This window comes from Mus caroli, chromosome 5 (genome assembly GCF_900094665.2).
Source record: "Mus caroli chromosome 5, CAROLI_EIJ_v1.1, whole genome shotgun sequence".
Classification (NCBI taxonomy): Eukaryota; Metazoa; Chordata; class Mammalia; order Rodentia; family Muridae; genus Mus; species Mus caroli.
In genome coordinates, this window is record NC_034574.1 from 93,085,294 (window position 1) to 93,094,390 (window position 9,097).

The 9,097-nt window shown below is 47.6% G+C and overlaps 1 protein-coding gene across 7 annotated transcripts in view; it reads right to left on the reverse strand.

The window, feature by feature from the left end:
* The window catches only part of Tmem150c (transmembrane protein 150C), a 72,971-nt gene extending 69,103 nt beyond the window's left edge, over positions 1–3,868 (reverse strand). For 2 of the 7 annotated variants that reach the window (XM_029476911.1, XM_029476912.1), the window contains exon 1: positions 3,287–3,424. The gene's annotated coding sequence lies outside the window, so the exon portion shown is untranslated. The other 5 variants (XM_021161980.1, XM_029476910.1, XM_029476915.1 and 2 more) reach the window with 5 other exon arrangements.
* Between the last annotated feature and the right edge of the window lie 5,229 nt (positions 3,869–9,097).

Sequence of the window (9,097 nt, forward strand, 5' to 3'; positions counted from 1 at the left end):
CGGGAGCGACTCGTGTGCCATTTGTCTCAGGGCTGACAGTGTGAGAGGAAGGGTACAGGCAGGCATGGCCATAATCCTTCCTCTCTTTCTCCAAATATCTCCCCCTGGCTTGCAAACTTAGCTAGAGCAGAAGCCAACGTAGAATGACTGATGGGCCACAGTGTGCACAAGGGCAGATAATGCTCCTCTGTGAACACCCACCCGAACACTGTTCCCAACAACTTGGAACTATGACTATGTTTGTGAGTAGCAGAGACAGAGAGTTAAAAAGCCAAGTGTTTTTAGAGTAGACAAGAACTCTAGCATGAATGCACGCGCCTTTCTATAAAACACGGTTCCTGAGTTAAGTCCTGGCAGTATAATGCAAATTTCTACTTCTTCCTAATTAAGGGATAATTGCCATCAGATGTATCCCTATCAGAAATGAGTGGTGGGAATTCAGAGATGCATCGCCCAACATGGTAGCCACCATCTCTATGTGGCAATTTAAGTTAATTAAAGTTAAATAAAATTTAAAATCTGTTCCACAATTGTACTGGCCACATTTCAACAGCCTCATGTTAAACTTTATGGTTATCATATAAGACAGATTTATAGACTATTCCCATCAATGTAGAAAGTTATACTTGGTAATACTGAGCTACAAGAGAATATATACATACATATATATATATATATATATATATATATATATATATATATATGTATACTGTCCTGTCTGAAATCCCTCTCAGTTAAGTATTTCCACTCTGGGCTGAGAGAGGCTCAGCCTATAAAGTGCTAGGCAAGTAAACGTTAGGACCTGAGTTTGGACCCTCTGTTACCCATGTTAAATGCTGAGTATGGTGTTGGGTGCCTATAACCCCAGGCTTTGGTAGGGGAGGGAGGCAGGTAGACCTCTTGAAACTCCTTGGGCCAGCCTGACTGAATAAATCAGCTCACTGAGAGGCTCTACCTCAAAAAGTAAAAGTGGAGAGAGATGAAGGGAAGACGTGCAATGTTGACCTCAGGCCTCCACACGCGCATGCATGTGCACATGTGTGCACACCACACTCATATATACCCAACACATACAACGGCATAGTAATGATAGGCACCTGGGCCTGGCAAGGTCAACCTCATTACTACTGAGTCCCGAGTCTGATACTACAGGTTCCTCCAGGAACAGGAAGACTGGCAGATAAAACTTTTATCTTCTCGGCATCCTTTGGCTTAATAGGCCCCAGAAATGATCCTGATGTACAGAGATACAAAGGACTAAGACTGTGGGGCCAGATACCCTTCGCTCCCTCAGGTCTCCAGATTGTTGCTCACCTGACCATGAACCACAGAGGTACTGGCCACAGGGAAACCAAGAACAGCACAACTGAACACAGAATTCTTGCAAGGTGACTGTGAGCAAGGTGACAGCAGGCTGTAACAAAGGCCAACTGACAGCATTACTGTGTCCACGAAAAAATGATGACCCTTTAAAGCAATCGACCTCCCTCGAAAAGCATTGGACAAGAAACACAGATTAAGAAATCGCTATCAAGATATTATAATGCAAATTTAAGTAAACCAAACAGACTTTATTCAGTTAGCCTGCAGATCGCAATAAGCATGCGGGTTTTTTTCCCCCAAACTGTTTATGTTTGACCAGTGTCATAACATCTGTCAATTATTACTAATGCTAGCAAAACTTCCTTACCCTTTTATTTACTATATCCAATTTGTCAGCTTCCAACTTGGGAGACTTGCAAAAAACATTTAAGTAATTTGTACATCAAGGGCAAACCATTAAAATTCCCATGCTTATGCCAAGAAAATTAAATTCACACTTCTAGTTCATTAAGAGATGACAGTTGCTGGCATGGTGGTGCGTGCCTTTAATCCCAGTACTCAGAGGCAGAGGCAGGTGGATCTCTGCGAATTCCAAGCCAGTCTGGTCTATATAGAAAGTTCCAGGACTGCCAGAGCTACATAATAGAGAGACCTTGTCTCAGGTGGGTCAGTAGTGGGGTGAGTGGGGAGGGAGGGAGGGAGACAGAGACAGAGAAAAGGTGGGGAGGAGCAGAGGGAGAGGGAGAAGGAGGGAAGGAGGCCAAGAGATGGGGAGAGAGAGAGAGCTCGTGCACAGCTATGGTTACTTTGGAAGCAGGGTTCTCTCCAGGACCCGTGTAAGAAAAAGTTAGGTATCTGACGCAAGTTGAGATTGTAAAATTATTCATTTTGCATCTATTAACGTGTATGCACCTAATGGTCTACCCTCAACACGGGACATTTTATGTGGGTCAACTTACTAACTGCTACCATGAACTTCATACATTCACATTTGCCTACCCTTTTTATTAACTGCAGCCCAGAATGGAGTTACAGTCGTGCATTATTAAAAATCTGTCTTCGATTCAAGCAGAGAATTGAAGAAGCAGAAACTAATATTGCCCTTTCGGCGGTGTTACTGTAATAGATCTAAGAAGTGCTTTATTCTGTCTTGCCTTTTAAATGCATCCGTGCATTTCGGTTCCCTATCAGGACCATGTATGTCGGAGGTCAGCCTGGGATCGCCCAGGGGGGTTGGCTGGCTTCCATTCACCTGGGCTCTATTCTCATGTTGGCAATCTCCACCCTGGCTCAGCCCTGAAAGATCTGGTCGGAAAAACCGCGACCAAAAGACCAGCAAAGTGTTTAGGGTATAATAAAGTGCCATGGGGGTTAGGGGTGGACAGAGAGGGATGAATGGGGAGTGGGTGGGGAGGAAGGAACATGAATTTCAACTGGGAAACCCCTTATTCCCTCTTTGATTCATTTAAGGAGGGGGAAAACCACTCAGCGAAGGCTCTCTCCATAACCCAAGAATGTGGACTTTTGAAAATTATTATGATCGTGGTAACCAGAGCGCCTCGTGCACCGCGACCTGTACCCCACCCCCGCACTCCCCCTGGTTCAGCCCGAAATCCTGGATTCTTCCCAGGAACGCGCGCCCAGTAGGGCGGCCGCGGGGCTGCGCTCAGGGCACCGCAAGTTAGCGCCCGGGGCCGGCGGGCTGGGCTCCGCCACTCCTCCCTGGACCCCACCCGCGGCGGTGGGACACCTGTCACCGGGCGGGGCGGGGGCCGCAAGCGACACTGCGGCGGCGGCGAGCGGGACGGGCGCGCCGCGGAGCCGCACCGCCTGCCTCGGGCTCGGGAGTACGCGCCCGGGGGCTGGGGAGGCACCGCCGCCGCCCGGGTGGGGTCCCCGCTGGGTCGGGAGCGGGGCGAGCGGGGCATCAGCGGCCAGGGGCGGATGAGGGTGCCGCGCCTACCTGCTCCGGGCGGCGGCGGCTCGCGGGCCGTGACCTGCGGCGGCAGCGGCGGCGGCGGCGGTGGCAGTCGCGGTGGGGAGGGCGCTTCCTTCAGGAAGGGGTGGGATCTGCCCGCCCGCCCCCTCCCGCCGCAGCGCGGCCCGTCCCCGACTTACTCCGGGGTCCCCGTCGCGGGGCTTCGGGTGGACAGTGGAGCCCTGAGGTCCCGGCTTGTACCTCCCCCCGTCCCCGGGTCCCTCACCGTCACCCGGGGCTGCGGCTGCGGGCGGACGGTCCAATCGCCTCCTTCCTAAGCCAAGGTGGACGCGCTTGCCTGGCGCTCCTCACCCAACAAAAGGCAGGACGGGATCCGGGATCCTCCGCCTGCTGGTTATTTATTCCTGACCTGTTGTAACCTTCTTACCGACTCCCTTCTGTCCACACACCAAGGGCTTTGCATACAGCAGCTAAAATTCACTTTCAGGCCCACGAGCCCAGCGTAGTTCTCCACCACCCGCTGCCCTCCCGTGGTTTTCTTTCATCTTACTGAGCAGACACAGGGCTAACTTCTGACCCTGATAATGGACTGAGGACTTCAAGGCCCTACAGCCAAACTTGCTCATTTCCCGTGTGTGTGTGTGTGTGTGTGTGTGTGTGTGTGTGTGTGTGTGTGTGTGGTCATAAGACACTACTCAGCATTTTAGTAGCATCCCCACCCCAGACCCCAACTTTTGTCACTGCACTGACCCCTAAACAGCACAGCCCAGAGTCATGTTAATCTTAGATTCTTCATTAACTTACTTGACTGGCCTTCTATGCCTGGTAGGGTCGCATGGATCAATCCACCACACCCATCTATTTAAAACCATTGCCTCTCAAAGCACAAGTTTCTAAGTTTCCAAGCTCCCTCCTCAACTCAACCTGGACAAAATCTCTGCCACTGGCTTCTAGAATGCTCTCTTCTCCATGGCGCTTGTCATTATCTACGCATGCGTTGATTTCTGGCCACTGTTTTGTTTTGACTACTGGACCGTTCGATTCTTGAGGTCTTACGGCTTTCTGTTTACCATATATTAAGGAATGGGACTCTGATTTATTCAATTAAACTAATTCAAAAGTTAATTCTAGTATAGAATCCCCTGAAAGCACGTGCTGAGTGGTGAGGGCGTTTTCTGAAGAGAGTTAACTTTTTTTTTTTCAGACTCTCCAGGTGGCCTGTGAGGTTAAACGTTGCTTGAGGCCCAGCCTGAGCCCCAGCTCTGAGGAGTATACTCCGACTTGTCCCTTTATGGGATGCCCAGACTGGCTATTAAGACTGCATTGGAACCATGAGTTAATCTGGTATGCACGGGGTGGGGGTGGGGTACCACTGATCCTTGCTGCTGCTGCTGCTAAGACTTATGAACACAACATTTTGGGAGTTTGGGGCCTGGGGTGGGAGGCGTTATTAAAACGCCAATTCGTACATTTTTATGACTACCTGACCAAGAAAGGAGAGGAAAAGAGTAAGCTGACCCTGGGAGAGTAGGTAGAGAATCCCGAGAGTTTCTCCCGCTTCAGCCTCCCAGGCGCTGAGGTTCCAGGGGTGCTCTACCCGATCTACTTCTATCGATCGCTCACTTCTTTTTAAGTTGACTGGAAGAGTCCTCTAGCTAGACTTTTTTTTTTTTCTGATTCATTCTTTTAGAAGCCATTTATTTTTAATAGCGTGTCTATTAGAGTGCCTGTGCACGTGAGTGCAGCAGCCTTTGGAACTCAGAGGCATCCATAAACCCCCATTCCCGGAACTGGAGGCATGGCGGGTTGTGATCCACGTGATATGGGTGCTGGGGACTGAACTTAGGTCCTTTTCTAGAGCAGTGCATGCCCTTAACGGCTGAGCCTTCTCTCCAGCCCCTCTAGTTTATTCGTCTGTGTGTGTGCACATGTGCATGGGTACATGTGGGCATTTGTGCGATGGGGGTTGAACCTAGAGCTCAGGGCTTGCTAGGCAGATGCTCTACCACTGACCTACATTCACAGACTCCTGTTTTATATCATCTAGATCCAGCCAAAGTGGTTCCTCTTAACTTGCATATTAGACCCACCCATGGAACTTAAAAAGAAGCACAAAGGCCCATCCTAGCTCCCTGGAGTCTGTGTGTGTGTGTGTGTGTGTGTGTGTGTGTGTGTGTGTGTGTGTTGGGGGTGGGGTGTTTGAGACAAAGTCTCATGTAACCTCAGCTGGGCTAGAACTCACTGTGTTCTATAGCAAGGCTGGCCTTATATCCCTGCCTCCACCTCCTGAGTGGTGGGATTATTGGCAGCTTTGCATCTGTCTTTTGGAGAGGTTCATGTCATGGTCAATCTTGATTGTCAACTCAAAGAATCTAGATTCATGTCCGAGGCCAACCTCTGGGCATAAGCTAGAGATTTTCTAGGTTAGCCTCCAGGGATGTCTGTAGCGATTATTTAGGTTAAGTTAATTGAACTTAGGTGGCTCTGGTTTATGAACTGAATGAAAGCTGGGTGTCTCATCCATCTCTCTCTACTTCCTGACTTCGGATACACTGTGCCGTCTGCCTCAGGTTTCTGCTGACACAACGTCTCGCCACCATGGGCTCTACCCTGGAACTGTAAGGCAAAGTAAACCCATCCCTCCTTAAGCTGCTTTGCAGGTTTTTGTTTTGTTTTGTTTGCAATAAGGAGAAAAACTAATACAACCCTGTTGTGCAGTTGTGAGGCTTTTCTCAGAGAATAAACATCTGTTTGCCACCAGCAGCTGGAGGAAGGATTCTGAATTGCACTTGGAAAAGCAGGGAGTTGATTGGATTTCCTTACAGAGCATGAATGAGGGACGACTCCAAGGGCTAGAATCACGCAAAGACAGTTGCATCACTAGAAACAAAGCCCACCCCAGTGTGGTCAGCACAAATACTGTGCTCTGATAGAGGTAGGAGGTAGGGAAGGCTCCAGGCTGTGATGGGCACCAATGCCCAGAAATGGAGGCTGGAAACCTCTAGGTATACCCCCACTTCCTCATTTTACCTCTCCCATACCCATGAGACACCCCGAAAAGGGGAAGAGAGGACTGAGATAAGGACTTAATTGAGAACCCTTCTCAGTTTGGTGAACTTTCCTCTGATGGGCCTGTATTTTCACCTATTTTGCATATATACAGCTAGCCAATTAGGACCTTCCCGAACTTATTAAAAACCCCTAGACCTTCTCTCTTCAATGGCAATCACTCTCTCTTTTAAAATAAATTTTATTATAAGAGAACTTACAAAAAAACAAAAGGATCACTCACCAAAATTAACCAGACACCAAGTCTATGAATCTATATAGGTAGAATAGGCATTCAAAGCGCAAGACATATACCTTAACATTACATTTTGCACTTTCTGTATTAAATATATTTTCTGCACGTATCCAAGGAGCGAATGCAGGCAGTGGATGCGACTTGTGAAAGAGGATTTTTAAGCTAATGTTTTTCTAGTTCTAATTCTGTCAGGGAGTTTTTGGTGTTGGTGGTAAACTTTCCCAGTCCCCTTGCTGCTGCTGTGGCTGCTGCTGCTGCTGTGACCCATCTAGAACTTTCTCTTTCTCTTTGGTTAATAAATCCTTATTCTGCTCACTCTTCTCTGTTCCTTATCCTTATAGGTCAGGGGAAAAGAAGTATGCAGAGAGGAAAACCAGCCGCGGTTCCCAGGACAGAGGGTGGATCCCCCTTCGCAGTCATTACTGTTGCCTGTTATTTCTTGTATAAGGAGGGGGGTTTAGGAATCTAGCTATAGCTTTCAGACACTTGCAAGTTTTGTTTACTTTCTGACACACAAACTTCCCTCTCCCTCAAAGTTATTACCCAACAGGCACATACTAGGCTTTGGAAGCAGGCCACAGCTTGCAGTCACTCGTCCCAGCTTTCCCAGTATCAGAGGTCATAAGCACATGCCATATATGTGTGCCACCATGCCTGGTTTGTGGTTTTTAGATTTATTTTATTTATTTTATGTTATTTTATGTGTATGAGTGTTTTGCCTGTATGCATGCCTGGTGTCCAAGGAAGCCAGAAGAGGATGTTGGAGCCCTTGGAACTGGAGATGCAGATGACTGTGAGCAATTGTGTGAGTGTTGGAGCCTCCCCGCGCCCCCTCCCCATCCTTTACAAAAGCAGCAAGTGCCCCTAACCCCAGCCACCTCTCCAGCCCCAGGGCATTTTGATGAAGAACCAGCTATGGTTTTTGATGTGGTTGTGAGAGTCACAGCCTTTGTGGGGGGAAAGTTCCAGTTTATGAGAGTTCCTTCCTCGGCTCTCCGTAGCAGAGTTGACAGAGCTTGCTCTGCGCATGCTTTTCCGTTCACTCAGAGCTCCGCCCACTTTTGCTTTAGAAACCGACTTGAGTTTATGAAGATGGTAGGCTCAGTTCCAACTGCCATCAGTACTCCATCATTGCCTCCTTTGTCTCCAAAATGTCCATAGAGATCACCCCAGAGTGGAGTGAATCACAGCCCTGACAGTGATGTTGACAGTGTAGAAGGATATGTTAAAAGGCTGGCTACAGAGAAGAACTCATTGATAAAAGCAGATTCCGTTATCATTTATGGGACTTCCGTTCTATGCTCTATGGTTCCAGAGGGCTGGAGACAAAATACATGCTTGATGGTGCTTTTATCTTTCTCTGACTGACATTCCAATCATTAAAATCTGCTGTCTGTTATGCACTCGGTATGGCCGTAGACATCAAACCTGTACATGACTAAGTCAGGGCATTGTGGTTCATAACAGCAGTATTTATAAGGTAAAACGGGGATAAGGAGGTTTGCAAGTTCAAGGCCAGCTTGGACTCCATAGTAATATTCTATCTAAAAAATAAAAAAAATTCAAGAAGGGGGCAACGTTTGGCATGTAAATAAGTAAAGTAATTAATTAAAAAAACAACATTAACATTCCAGACCTGGTTATCTCTTAGTGCATGTGAGATTCATCTTGTGCCTTCAAGCAACTTACTGATGGAGTTCTAAAACACTTCATGCTGTAAGGGCCAAGCACCGAGTTACAGGCCAAGGGGTTCAGGAAGGCCGCTGTAGGCCGATTTGTGGTATATGCCAGCCACAGACTTTATCAGGAAGGATGGGGACAGTTAGGGCCACGACAAGACATTGGATTGTGGCACCGTCTTGCTCCATAGCTCAGCTGTCTGGGTTCTGCTGACCTGCACAGAGTTCACGTGACTGAGCAAGGATGTTGGCTTTTCCAATCGTTATAAGTGAATTCTAATACACACCATGGCAGAACACTTAGAACTCAAAGGAAACTATTCTCTTGTGCATTTTCTTTCTCAAGGGCAGCCAGTTTGTTATTGTTCATGACTCAAATCACTTCCCTTATTTATTTGAAACATCAGACTTGCACAGCTCATAAATAACACTCCTGTAGATTCTGGCAATTCTTGCTGTTGGTGAAATTTCAATGAATCCCATTATGATAAAAACCCCTGCATAATGGAATTATAGTTAGCTCTCATCCGACAACCGGAAACCCAGAAGCTGAGCAAAGTTTATAGAAATGGCATTCGATCTGCCTGCTGAAGAACCCCTTAGCTGGATAGGATGGCATATCCCTGTAATTGTAGCACCCAAGAAGCTGAGGCAGGAGGATTGCCTGCACTGTGAGGCTAACCTGGTCTACATGTTGCAACTTAAGATAACCAGGTACTCTGTCTTAAAGAAGGACCCTGTCCCACCCACAGTTGCCAACAAAACAACACCAAGAAAAAACAAAAGAAAGAAAGAGAAAAGAACAGAAAAGTAAAAAGAAAGAAAGGAAGGAAGGAAGGAAGGAAGGAAGAA